Source organism: Anarrhichthys ocellatus, unplaced genomic scaffold, assembly GCF_004355925.1.
Source record: "Anarrhichthys ocellatus isolate YVR2014 unplaced genomic scaffold, GSC_Weel_1.0 scaffold10, whole genome shotgun sequence".
Classification (NCBI taxonomy): Eukaryota; Metazoa; Chordata; class Actinopteri; order Perciformes; family Anarhichadidae; genus Anarrhichthys; species Anarrhichthys ocellatus.
The window spans coordinates 2357158-2371225 of NW_022280040.1; positions in this window are offsets into that span (position 1 = coordinate 2357158).

Here is a 14068-nt window from a genome sequence, read left to right on the forward strand (position 1 = left end):
AGCTAGGTCTGTGGATTATACGGAGAAACAGGGACAACGTGTCTGGAAACTTTTCAAATAGTTTCAAGCAATGCTTTCAGCACAGCAAAAAAAAATTCCATTCACCTCCATGGTAATTGAGCGAAGGCGTCATTTGCATCTCAAAATCTGGGCAAATGAAACCAAAACTATCCACATGAATAGATACCATACGAGTTAAGTGAGACGAGTTTCTCTGTAATTTGGGTGAACCAACCCTTTAACAAATGGGGCAGGAAGAGAGTCGATCTTTCAATGACATAATCCAAAACATCTATTACTTTATGAGTCAAGTCTCCAAATCCAGATGTTTTTCCCTAAGTCACATTTCCTGTTTTCTCTCATCTGTCATGCTGCTTCCAAAACAGCTTTGTTGCTTACTCCTCACGCTCAGACACAAACACATTTCTACAAGTATTTATGTGTCACAAGTTACCTGTCTTCTCATCTCTGGTCAGAGCAGACTGTTGACAGTTTTCACAGGGTCAACAGCTGCTAGCCGTAGAGCTTCATCCTCAGAGACATTGACAGCAGCTCAAAGCAGAGCCGCTGACAAATGACACTTCCCCATATAGGGAGGCCGGGGAGGGCGAAGACTGAGAGCGGCTCTGCATGGCGATTTTATACAGTGAACTCCCTGAGATGCATTAAAAAAAAAGTTACTTTAAACTTGAAAGTGGGGAGTGAATAACTGGGATTTGGTGTATGAAATAACTCTGCTTCACTGTGATTACTGCCTCTTCACACGGCCACATTGTGGTCTGTGAGAGGTTAACGCAAACTTGTAACCTTGGTAACATGATTTCAGCATGTCTTACAAGAAGTCATCTCATGTTTTGTTAAACCAAAGCGCAGTATAGGACCGACACTGAAATGAACTGCTTGGCCTGTCCAGTGAAATGGCCGACATGTTTGTCCACTCAAAGACTGGAGTCCTTTTTTTCGGACTGGCTGCCAAGTGAAGCAATGTTTGCGGTTCTGGTCATATTTCACTATTCCCTTCCTTTGTCTCCTGACTAAACATCCCTTCTTTCACTTCGCATCATTAGCCTGCTGTCTAGCCAGTGGTCTCGCTGAACCTCCAGGGAGAAGTTTACATCAACAGCTCCTACATGTCAAACATATCTAAGAAGAAAAATAAAAGGGGAGGGGGGGGGTGATGATGAATAACCAACCTTCATTCTCCACACTCATACTGTGACTCACTGGGAAATTGTCAGAGACATTACAGATGCTTTCACAATCTTTTTCAAGTTTGTTGAGTAAGAAGAAGAATCTTTCACTTATATGCTAGAGGACAGGGAAGTGGTATATGGGCTTGTGTGGGATTATTTAATTTCCACAATTTTCACAGGAGCGCATGTTTCCAATCCTTGCGGGAGTCAATTCCTCTGTGACCCAGAGCCTGAGGCTTGAAGACATTAGATTCCCGTCTCTCTCGCTCCCACTCGCTCTTTCCATCTTGTAATACACCTTGAGACAGGGTGCCTATTCATCTATAGCGTGCCCCATCAAGAGATGCATTCTTTATGGTGTGCTGTTTTAAAGGCCATATAAACTCCCGCAGAGGTAGGCTATACAACCCCCTCAACATGCAGTCCAGATAATGTGAAACACACTGTACAATTTAAAGAGAAAATAAAGTCTAATAGTTAGTTTCTGTTGTTGTTTTCTCAGTTTTTTATGAGTAGTTTCCCCAATGGACTTATAATGGGGTTTTTCCATATCTGACAATCCTTTGCAAATGTTCAGTCAAAAGAAGTCTGTAAGCTGAAAGATGAATTGACAGTGTTGACAGCTGTATATTCCACTGGGAACTGTACTGAGGAGGAATTACTGTAATTCTGAAAGGCTTACTGAAGTGTTTGGATCATTGCAGGACTGTATAAACAGCCACTGTATCTACACATTTGGAAAGCACAAGGAGAGATTCATCCACACTCAGCCAGGAGACTAATTCGCTGCATAATGCAGCATTTCTTCAAGACATTACAAGAACCAAACCACCAATTTTTCATTTGTTATGTACAGAGGTTTGACAGCACAAGTTTCCTCTCTCTCTCTCTCTCCGCTCTCTCTGTGCTCTCTCTAATTTACACACACACACACACACACACACTTTGGCAGGAGCTAGAATGCAGGCATAAGTGGAAAATGTCCTGCTCTTTGAGTAGGGTTCGTGGGGTAGGGGAGGCAGTTTTTAAAGGGGGAGGCCCCTCAACATGTCTGACATGTTTCTGCAGGACCGCAGGCCACTGGCTGCCGTAGAGCACAGGCCTGTGGTGGGCTGTTTGTCTGCGTGAAGCTGGCATGGCCTCTCGTTCCCCTGCATCTGTTCCCCATTAGCACAGCCGAGAGTATAAAGCAGGGAGCTGACAGGGGCTGGGAACACTCGAGTTCCTGCCTGGATCATGGGGTTTACTATCTGGCTGTGCGTGCTCTGCCTGCAGGCTAGCCTGCTGTCACACGCCCTCGACTGCTCAGGAGCAACACAGGGAGAGCTGTGTGTCAGGGGACGGACCGCAGACGGACAGGTAAGAGACGCACTACTTATGGATGTGATAGTTAGGGTAGGATGGTGGTAATCAAAGGTGTTCATTATGTATCAGTCATCATCTGTGCTGTTGTGACACTACATGGGTAAGTGCAGTCTGTTTGAGTCTATTGAAACGTTGTTTGCTGGACGTAACTATATAATAACTAACCCTTCTTTCAAATGAAAGCGAAAAGATTCTGAATGATCAGCATTTTCTCCAGCAAGGACGCCAAAGAGCACTTTATGTATGCAAGCTGGCAGTGGGATGTGGAGCTACATCTCCAATGTCAATGTTGAGTCAATTTGATTTTAATTTTAAGAGAATAGTATGTTTTAAATTGTTGAAAATTACAGTGAATTTACTAAATGTTTTAGGCATTTCTTGCTCTTCTGTACAAGCCACATCTCAGTTGACTCAGCGATTAAAAATCAGTCTCTAACTCATCTGCGTCCAACATTTTCTACATGTGATTAGCAGAGATGTAATAAGGGAAATCATTTAGGATGCACCTCTATAATTCTATACAAACAGTTTGTACTTTTATTTTAGGTTAAAATGAGCAGTAGCTTACCGATGTGGTTAGTTGTTGCTCAGACACAGTGCGGTCAGTGTTTCTACAGTAGCTCGGGTCAAAGGAAGCCAGCAACTCTGCTGGAATGTAAGTTCACTCTGACTCCTTGGAAAGAGGCGGCGTGTGTGTCAGGATGGCAGTAGACGTGTACAGTCTAACCTTGACCTATGGAGACGTATAATTTTTTTTTTAACAGAAACAAAGTCTCATTGTAATGGTTTTTACAGCCATGCCACCTCACCAAAAATACACCCCTCTGTGGAACAAAATCTTTGAGCTCCCTTTTTGTCTTTTCATGTGGCTAGCGGCTGTTGTACTTTAAACTTGTGGTTAGCATTTTTCTGCGGACAGTCCCCATGTTCTGTCCAAAGTAATCACACTCATATGGACAATGGATTCAACAGCTGCGAGGAGTGAGGAGGATTTTCACCCACACATGAAAGAGTTTTCATTGGGAATTCTGTTCCATCCGAGGGAGCTAGTGCCACATATGTGCTTTTCTGCAGCAGTTATTTGTGTTGTAATTACAGAACACACCATTTTTTAGCTTCAAATGTGGTGTGGACTAACTAATAACCGATGGAGCATCTTCTCAGAGGCTACATTTGGTTTAGTTTACTTGAGTTTTCCGCAAAGGTCACTTGTGATTATAAAGGAACAGATTAAATTAGTAAATGAGTAATTTATGGACTCGTCAACATATAATGTGCATAACAGCAGAGATCCAGATGGATTGTGGCAGGTTTTGATGAGGTTGAATTTTGCTTAAAAACACACACACACACACACACACACACACACACACACACACACAGGAAATAAGTTTTGTTAGACAGGAAAAAATGTCTGACTATTTCCATACAGTGAAACTAAATGAAAGCATAATCAATGTGAAGGAGCCGACCACTAAATGGTCACATATTCATGAATAGATAATGAGCGTTTTCAACCAGTAGCTAGTGTCTGAATGCATTGAATCATGCTGCAGTGTATGAATATCAACAGACTCTTGATCCTCTCCTCTTCCTCCTCTCAGTATGATGATCAGAAGCAGCAGAGGGCGCTACCCTTAACTGACGAACTGGTATGTGTCACCACTCACTCCTATACTACTCAAGGTTACTGCTTAACTGAATCCTTTAGTTCCTGCCCTCCAGTTCAGGGCAGGTTTTACTCTGACAGAGTCTGGCGCACGGTCATGGAAATGACGCAGCAGAAATCAAATAAGAGAAAAGACATCATGGTACTAGATAGCTGAGGCAGAAACAAACAACAGAGGGGAATGAGGTGGTGTGGAAAGAGGGAGGTAGGTTGTGATGGGTTGAGTTCATTCTTTTTTATAGAACACAAAACACAATTATGTTGATCCGAGCAAACTGAATAATTAGATAACTGATACAAATGATGATATCGTGTAATTGTGACAAAGCTAGCCGGCAGTCAAACCATAGAAGCTAAACATAACTTACTTAAGTCCCACACACACACTGGCAATATGTGCATCCCCGCAATAACATATGCATATTGCAATTATCCCTCAAATCTGAACTGCACGGCTGTTGTGCCGCAGTTGATTCTCAAATATTCCACAAAGCTCATGTGAAAACTAATGCAATCATCAAAATGTAGGTCAACAGCAATCACTGCGAGCACTTTAAATGGCGGCACAAATGATTGTGGGGCAAATATTTTGCAGCAATGTGCCGTCGTCTTGTGTTTTCCACTGAGTGGAAAAGGAGAAAGGGTAGGAAGTTATTATCAAATACTGGACACAATCTTTCTTTATTTCCACACTTGGCGGGGAGGGAAATAATTGATTGATTCAATGGCCTGTGGCACCATTATACATTTACCACAAAGTTCTAATTGGCAAACCGAAACCTTTTGTTCTCTCAAAGTGACAGTCCATTTGTTAAGAAAGGGAGTGGATAAATAGCAGTGCTTCGTTTCCGTGCAGATCAATGAGAAATGCGGGAAATGGCAGAGCCACTGAAAATAATAATTTTGCCGTTTCCATCTCTCAATGCTGGAGTTTGCCTGCCTACATGGGACAAGGACAGAGCAGGACAGGACAAGACAGGAAAGGACAAAGGGCTCCACTCAGTATCCACCTCACATAAGAATTGACGCATTCCCACACAGGGAGACGTGCAGAAGTTGTTGTTTCCCTCTGAGGCTGTGGATGTGGTTGTGACCGTCTCATCCTTGTAGGTTTTGTTCAGACTTAAGAGACAGTTGGAGCGGAGGGGTCCCACCCACCTGAGCCTCTCCAGCCTGCCTGGGGCCGTCTCCGTCAAAGGCTTCCCCAACACTCTTACCCAGGTAAACCACTTCTTGTTAGTCACACGGGAGTCAGAGTGAGCAAAAGCCAAATGCGGGGGAAGGTGGGGACTGGTTTACAGCGGTGGCTGCTGCTGCTCCAGCGAAGCTTGAGTCACATACTGAATCATCTGTATGTGCTGGAACACGGAGATGAGCCACAGAAACCACATCATTTGTTCACTTTTCATTTGTTTGAAAAAGTACCACGTAAGAGCATCTAGAGAGAGATAATGTTGAAACACCTGGATTATGTTTTTTTCCTAATACTAATACAATTTGGTGGATTCAAAAAGAGTGAAATTGTGTGCGCAGGACATATCAACGTGTATACTAATCCCCGTGTCTGTGGATTCTCAGGCTGATAGGTCCAGGCGGCACTTGGTTCAAGCTGCGAGTAAGAAGAAGAACAAGCGTAAATCCCGCCTTGGCTCCTTCTCCCTCCTTAGCAACGACAAGAAATCCAACCCCCTACAGGTGAGTCTCCATGGCAACCCCCATGCAGAGGAACAGCTGGGGTGAAGACACCGGATGTGCAGGCAGAGTTATAAGGCCACCTCACTTGGTTTTATTAGTTCAATTCGGTCCATAATATTGTGTTCGTTGAAATGCCTCATTCAGGCAATGTCCTGTCAGTTTTGCACTTGAAAAACGTGAATCGCAATCTCTTTCAGTGTTCGGAAATAAGTTGATGTCCTCAGAGAAAATGCTGAGAAACTCTTCTGTATGTGATTTCACTTTTAGGTGACTAGAGCAAGAAGACAGGTGAAGGTCGAGGTTCCTCCCAAGAGGAATTCAGGCCGCTCTGGGGCCTTCTCTGTCCTGGTAAGTCATCATATAGTGTTTATTCTCTGACACACAAACATACTAAATCTGATATTTAAATGACATGTTCTGTGCTCTCCAGGGAGATCCAGAGAATGAAGGACAGATCGACAGACCCAAAAGAAGCATACAGAAGACGAGTGCTGCAAAATGAAACGCTCATTCTCATCTTGGCAAAGCCTGACAAGGGGTGTGCACAGTAAAAAAAAAATGTGTCCAAATTTCCTGCCCAAAAAAACATGTAAACACCAAATGAAGTTAAGTGTGAAAATTTGACATTTGGAATAAGAATTTCTGCGTTTATTTGGTTTTTAAATGATTTTGATGCAAGTGACAATCATTACTGTTTCAACTGTAAGCTAGCTTACTTTTCTCAGCCAGCCTGGATACTTTTTATGTACTATTTTAAGTTTCTAATATATTCCTGCATGTTTTAAAATCAAGCCACAAATGATCCCATATTAATATTATAGTTTGCCATTTTGTAACCTATTTAATCACAGATTCCTTATGAAGATTGGGGGTATATTTTTGCAGAAATAGTTCTTGTGTTGTATCATATTTCAATAAAAGTTTAGTAGAGACATATGGTGTAAGAGTCTTCAAACATTAGGTACTTTATGCTCCACTGCAGCCTCCTCTATAAACGGGATAATAGTTTTACACTCTGAGCTCCATTCAGAAATTGTACAACAGTAGCAGCTCAGTCTTTCCCTCTCTCTATCCCAAAAATGACACGTTACATTTCCCACTCAAGGGTCTGTGAAACTGACTGTGACCGATTCATAAAATTGAGTACCATGGGGTTGAAACACCACTAAGTCCCCAATTACAGATGCCAAGTGTTACATGTATGGTGCATGGTTGGCAAAGATGGCAGCAGAATTAAACAGCATTCTATAAAAGGCCTTAATCCATTTACATCACAGAGGCCAGGGGCAAATAGCCTGTGTGTGAGAGAGAAAAAAATCTAAATGCAGTCTAGACCATCTGTTTCAGGAGTCAAAGTTTGTCTATTTAAATATCTTGTGTCATTTTTAATTCATTTGGCCAGGAATGGAAACACAGTATGGTCTGGACCCGAGGGTTTGTTTGAGTATTTCTGCAGGACACTGACGTAAATGCGTGCACCAAATCTGATCTTTGCGGGCTGCTCTGCTTCTGGGTCTCTATTTACAGCACATCAGATTAAACCAAATCACCTGTGGCACAACTCAGAAAAAACAGTGCTGTGTTGTGATGATTGCATGCTGGTTTTAACAGTAAAAGCAGCACAAATGACATCTAAATGATTGGAGTCCCACCCAAAGTAATGTCACCAGAATATCCAGTATGAGGCAATCTGATGAGGAAAAAAGCCTGCGTAAAAGTGTAAGGCAATCTAAATGAATAGGATGACTCATCCTCCGCTCATTTCAAAGCCCTCGGCTCATGACGTAGGTATGCAGTACTCAGTCTCATTTTTATGGTTTTATAGACACAAACAGAAAGCAATGGGGGAAAATAAACCAACACAGTGTTATTTCTAAACTTGGCATTTTCCCTGAAGCACATAATTGATGCAGAATATGCTTCAGCAGCTCGCTTTGGGAGAATGTAGACATGTGTAAGGTCTTGAGCTTTTGACAATACCATCAGATAACCAAGATTAGCTGGTTGTGAACTGTCTTGGTGTCGTCTTGGTGATAAATAACCACAGGATGCCATTCGGATTTCTCAGAAAACAGCCATGCTCTGATAAGGACTAAGACCGTATTATTCCTAGTTAGAGCCAAAAAGAGAAACACAGCCTCAGCTCAGTCCCCTGTCATCATCTTACACACACACACACACACACACACACACACACACACACTCTCCTGTGACAGCTGCCAGCAGGGTATCACTGACTGACTGTACCCTTGGGCTAATGCATCCTGGGAAATCTCGCGGTTGATGACCTGATGTCCGAGTGTGTGCGCATCAGTTGCAGACAGTGCACACAAACACACACACACACACACACACACACACACCAAAAGCAATATTACTGAGTGCAGACAAGCTATAAATATAATCAACCATATAAACCCATTTCCTCCGGTGATGTAAATGTTAAATTAAAGTTCAGACTTCTATCTGAGCATGTGTCACTTTGTGTGGTCAACACAAAGGGAATCCTTATAGCTTATTTCAGTCATCGCGGTTTCGTAATGGTGTGTGGCATTGTTTCCGCTCTGCTTTGGGTCCAGTCATCCCCTTAAGAACAAAGCTGGTGATAATCACTACTAACTAAATCATCTGGAGGCCTTCAATCTATAGGATTGCGGTAGGAAATGGCGCAAGCAGCGAGATATGTCACAATTTCCCATAACAGCTTCAGGTTCATGTGTAGTTAGTGGCTTACAGTCAACATCCCTTTCAAGCGGCGGAAACCACGACATAAGTATTAGCTTCTGTTGACAGGAGCATCTCATCCCAAACAACATGCAATGTGGGAAAAGACAGTCACAAACAAGTTCCACATCAGCAGTGGGTTAACAGGTTTATCTTTAGAGAGGATAGGATCGACTTAACATCGATATTTTGCAGAACCCTAGAGTAATGAAAAACATTACACTGTGTCTTGTCTTTTGTTTTCGTCACAATGTGAATTACTTTGTTGTTTCATTTAAAGGATAATTCCTGTTTCTTACAAACTGGGTCTTTTTGTAACTTTGGAGATAAAGATGGGGGGGGGGGGGGAGTCTGATGGGTCAAGAAACACAAACAGTCAGATGATCAAAGCCAAACTTCGCTTAGTTCCACACATCCTCCAGCAATTAAGCAAGGTCTGTTTTGCCCATCAACGAAAACGATCTATCAGAAAACATTTCTTAAAAGTAACTGATTGACATTTTGTGAAATGGGCTTATTTGGCCAATTTAGCAATCACAAAGACTGGACACCGGCTCTGTTCAAAGTTAACAAAATCAGCCATCACCTCCAAAACGCGCTAATTAACACATTTATCTCATCTGTTTAATTCGTACGGCTGCTATCGGTAGCTTCTTCTTATTTAGTGTACAGACGTGAGAGTGGAATCGATGTTCTTATCTAACTCTTGATAAGAAGTGTATTCCCCAAAATGTTAATATATTTCTTTGATTCATGTGAAAAGGGATCAGCTAAACTGCTCCTAGCACAGCTTTTATGTCAACAGAAAATCATCATCATTCACTACTGGCAGGTTTGTCAAATTGGGTAACATGAACGCAAAGTCAGCCTCAATCAATGGCAAAACAAAATGGCAATGTATTCTGATTATCAGATTTAGCCAGACTTATTGGAAAGAGAAAATGATAAAAATGGCCGAAGTGAATTCAATCACAGTTCACAGACCTCTTGACCTACCTTTTTTCCTGCACAATTAGGGATTATTACCACAAATTTCAGGAGTGCTCAGCTTTGGGTTTTACATCCAAAAAAGTAGTTTTGATCATCTGTTTTAACTGTTGGCTTGTTTACAATCTGTCTGATAGAGATCTTGTGTTTTTGCCCTGACAGACTATTGTAGCAATGCTGTTATGTTCATAGACACCAACAGGTACAAAATATAATGTATTCATAACTGAAAGTAATAATGGCCCAACTGAAATGATTTTTGAACGTCATTGCATCAGGCCATAAAAGTAAAGAGAGTATTGTAGCATGTAGCGTGTGATGGACAAGGTATTCCTTGAGTGGCTCTCCTCGTCTATTCTCTGTTCACGCTGGCCTCAGACTATGACCGTGCTTTCAGGCTGAATTTGGCTCCTTCTCTTCATCTCCTGCCACTTCCCATCAGATCAGATACAGGGCGTTGGCTTGTCTTCCCTCACCTCGTGTGTCACTCCTGTCCCGCCTCACATCACCTCCCCCAAACAGCCTCCCTATCTCTGCCTGTCAAGACTTCCACTAACTGCTTGTCACAGTGGCCCGGCCCTGTCCAATCACTCTGGCCCTAATTAGTAGAAAGGCGGAGAGAGCGAGAGAGACACAGAGATGTATGTGTGATATGTGTAAGTCCTCAGTAACAGTGTTGTGACGTCAGCTCAATGCATCAGCCTGCTGACCTTTCTACAGCGGGACGGTTATTTATGCGCCAATGCAGAATTCATTGACTTTTCAAGGCTCTGTCCGCTTCTTATTATAAACAAAGCCTTTGTGTGCACATCCAGAGGCAGTCTGCCACCTGCAATCCCTTCATTTTGTCACTAAAAACAAATGTCTACAAAATGTCTCTGACACCGCGGAAAATCTTATTTAGATCAAACTTTGTAGTCACAGCCTCTAATGACATCCATAAACTATTGTTTATGCAAACTATTGATGTTGCAGTCATACAGTGTAGCTTAATAAGAGTAGGCTACACTTTACCAATATACAGCACATATAGACTGTTATGATGTTGCGAATGGTTTCCATTGGGTACAAACTACTCTGCATTATAAAATGTCAAGAATTAAGAAACATCAGTGTTGGCTTAAAGGAAAAGTTTAACTCTATGTTACAGAGGGTTAGGTGAGAAAACTGATATCATGTCTTTATGCTAAATATCAAGGTAGAACCAGGATAGGATTAGTTTAGTTTAGCTTCAGAAAGTGACAGGTAACCCATGCAGAACAGGGCTAGCTGTTCCCAATCTTCATGCTAAGCTAAGCTAAGCAGTTTCCTTTAGCTTCATACTTAACACAGGAAAGTAGCATCAATCTTCTCAAGTAAATCTCGGCAAAAAAGCAAATGAGTGCATTTCCCAAAATTACAAATTATTCCTTTAGTGAAGTTATGCTCAATAAACTCATATGGATTTGACCAGGGGCCTGGGAGGCCCCAAGGCGGTGGCCCACTTTGCCTGGTTGGAAATCCAACAACGGCTATGATTGGAAAATGACTCAGCATAAAATGTCAGAAATTGAGAAACACAGTGTTGGTTTAAACTTGAACAACACACATTTTGAGTTCTCCCAGTGTATTTAAAAGGGTTTCTCAAGACCTTCCTTAACCCAATAGAAGCAAAGACATTACAAATCTGGTTTTACACGGTGTTCAACATGGTGACAACATGCTAGATACTGATCTCAACAGCCCAGCATCATGAGTCCCCACATCCTTCACTTTGAGGAATTCACGGGTAATAAATCCCTTTAACACGGAGAGGATAATGCGAAAGAAATGTAAAAACTGATCCAAAAGCAGAGCGCTAAGATGAGCATAGCTGAAATACAGATTTTGTCAATTCCGTCTCTGGGCAATTCATCTGCGTCGCACTCCTTGAAGATGATGGATGCCTGCTGAGTCACGGTCCCATCTCTGCCCTGCTCAGTACATTAAAGCGGAAAATATTGCTGAGATTGACCCTCTGCCCACTATATAGGTCCATGGTAAGCTGATTTATTAAGGGAATACTCTCAGACAGGGGGAATCAATTTCATGGATATAGATTAGAATAGGAAAGCAGAGAGAATTGATGATGAATGGAGAGAGCCGCATTTCTTAAAAATATAACTCAAGGAATGACGAGCCAACACATCATATATAAGGCTGGTAACGAGGCTAAGGCCTTCTCTCTCAATGAATCAGAGTTCAAAGCCTGGTGTAATTCAGTTGCATAAACAAGACAAAGGATTCAGTGAGAAATAAGCACAGCGGCAGAGAGATAAAGGGATACGAAGCAGGTCTGGCTCAGCCTGAGCCAGGCAGGCTCTCCTTCTCATTTCTCTTTGACACAAAGGTCGTCGCGGGCTGTGAAGTGGACAGGGCTGTCAGCGGAGAGAGGAGCTGAGAGGGCAGCACAGGGAGTCGGCCAGGCAGGGGAGGAATTCCAAATCAGCCTCAGGAATTTAAGATGGAGCCACAAAGTTGAAAACTTCTTACAAAAGGCTGTGAAAGACAACCATGCTCCTCAGACATGAGGAATCAGGGAGGCAGGGAGAGGTGGGCAGGCCGGAAAAGGTAACATGGGCATGGGAGGTACAAATTGTTGGCTGCAAAATAGCAAGCCTCATGCCTCCAACCACCGGTTCATTGACTTTGTAACCATTTGTGAAATTTACAAAGGCTCTAAACTGGCACAATAATGTACTGTAGATGAAAACAAGGGAGGAAAAGAACATTACATTCCTTAGTTACATTCCTCCAGGGCAGCAGAGTAATGAAGTCTCGGGGCCAGGAAATATCATGAATAAGTACCAGAGAGCATACCACATTAGGTCATTGTCTCAGTCTGCAAACCACTTCAGGGACCTTTGGGGAAGAATGAGGAGAAAAGTACTTTTAACTTGTGGTCAGAAAAGAAACCTGCTTCCACTTTCCAAGCCAGGCTCGCATTTTAGAAGACCAAAACAGCGCAAAAGACTTGTGATTACTGGGAGTGATTAAGTCTTGCAAGGTAGCACAGACTGCTGATAGAAACCCTCCATGACCTTTCATTCCTGTTCTCTCTCTCAGTCTGTATAGCTGCCTCCATATCTGTGTCACATCTTTATCTCTCTATTATTTGTCAAACGCTTTGCACAGTGAGTGCATCTGAATAAATCTCAGTCAGCGTCAGTGATGTACGATAAAGACTAAAATACCAAATGTTCTGAGGAAAGAGAGACATAAAGGGATGTGGAGGTTGACGGAGAAGGACGCAGGTTGTAAGGAGGGAAGAAAAAAGGAGACAAAAAGACTCTTTGTTTGCTGTTGTGCCCACAGCTCAGAAACTTCATAAAGTTCAATACCAAGTCCAGGAGGTCTGCCGGGTGCCTGCCAGTGTAACAACATATTAATAATTCATTTGATGCTAAACGTCTCCCTGAACATTATGGAAAGAGAGAAGGGAGGATTGTTGGCCGGGGAGTGTGGTCACACATTGAATTTTAAAGTCAGAAATGGATGTTTCAAAGGTGCAAGAGGTCCTGAGAGGACAATAAATCACTTTGCCACACGTACTGCTTTGCCTGTGCCCCGCCGGATCAAAGAGCTCTTTCAGAATCTCTCTACTCTACAACTCGAGTTTGAAGTGCAAGAGTAGGGAGAAAAAGAAGAATCCCTGTGAGAAGTTATATCTTTGTTGCATAATCCCATTTTAAAGTCGCTGAGATATCTGTGAAAAGGCTGTACAACTATAGTGCAGCTATTCCTAAATTCAATCACACTGGTGTAATAAAGAGCAAACTCTTACAAAATGAAATATAGCTGCAAAAAAGTAGGAACGTGATATTGCACTGTGCCAATACAATGATTTCTTGTTCTGACCATCTATAGGTGGATATTATACCCTAAAATGTGATCTTTGCATTATGATTCTTAATGTAATTTCAGTGAATATAGAAAGTCAAATTGCAATGTAAGCACTATAGTGTCTCCAAACCCCAAGTGGTAGCATTTATGTAGAAAAATGAGCACTCATTTGAGCAGGAATGACACTGCTACAACTGATTCATCTCTAAATGCAGCTCAGCAGATTGCTGCCATTACAAATTCTCCTTCTCTGGTCCAATTTGGGGCTGCAGTCAGTTGATGTCCACTCTGTGGTAGTGTACAGGTTGCTAGAGATTACCCTCTTGTGGTTATATTCTATAATGCACCATGTCTGAACCTCAACAACAGAGAAATTACAGGTGGCTGATAACTAAGAATGTCTGAGTGACATGGAGTGAAGAAGTATATTGGCGATTATGTTAATTAAAATATAATCGCTGCCTATTATCACATATATCAGTGTGTTGGTAAAAGAAAGATCTCACCGCCTTGGACAGGGTAGACTATGATGAGAATGAACTCAAGGTATCTAACAAAACACAATAACGAAGCA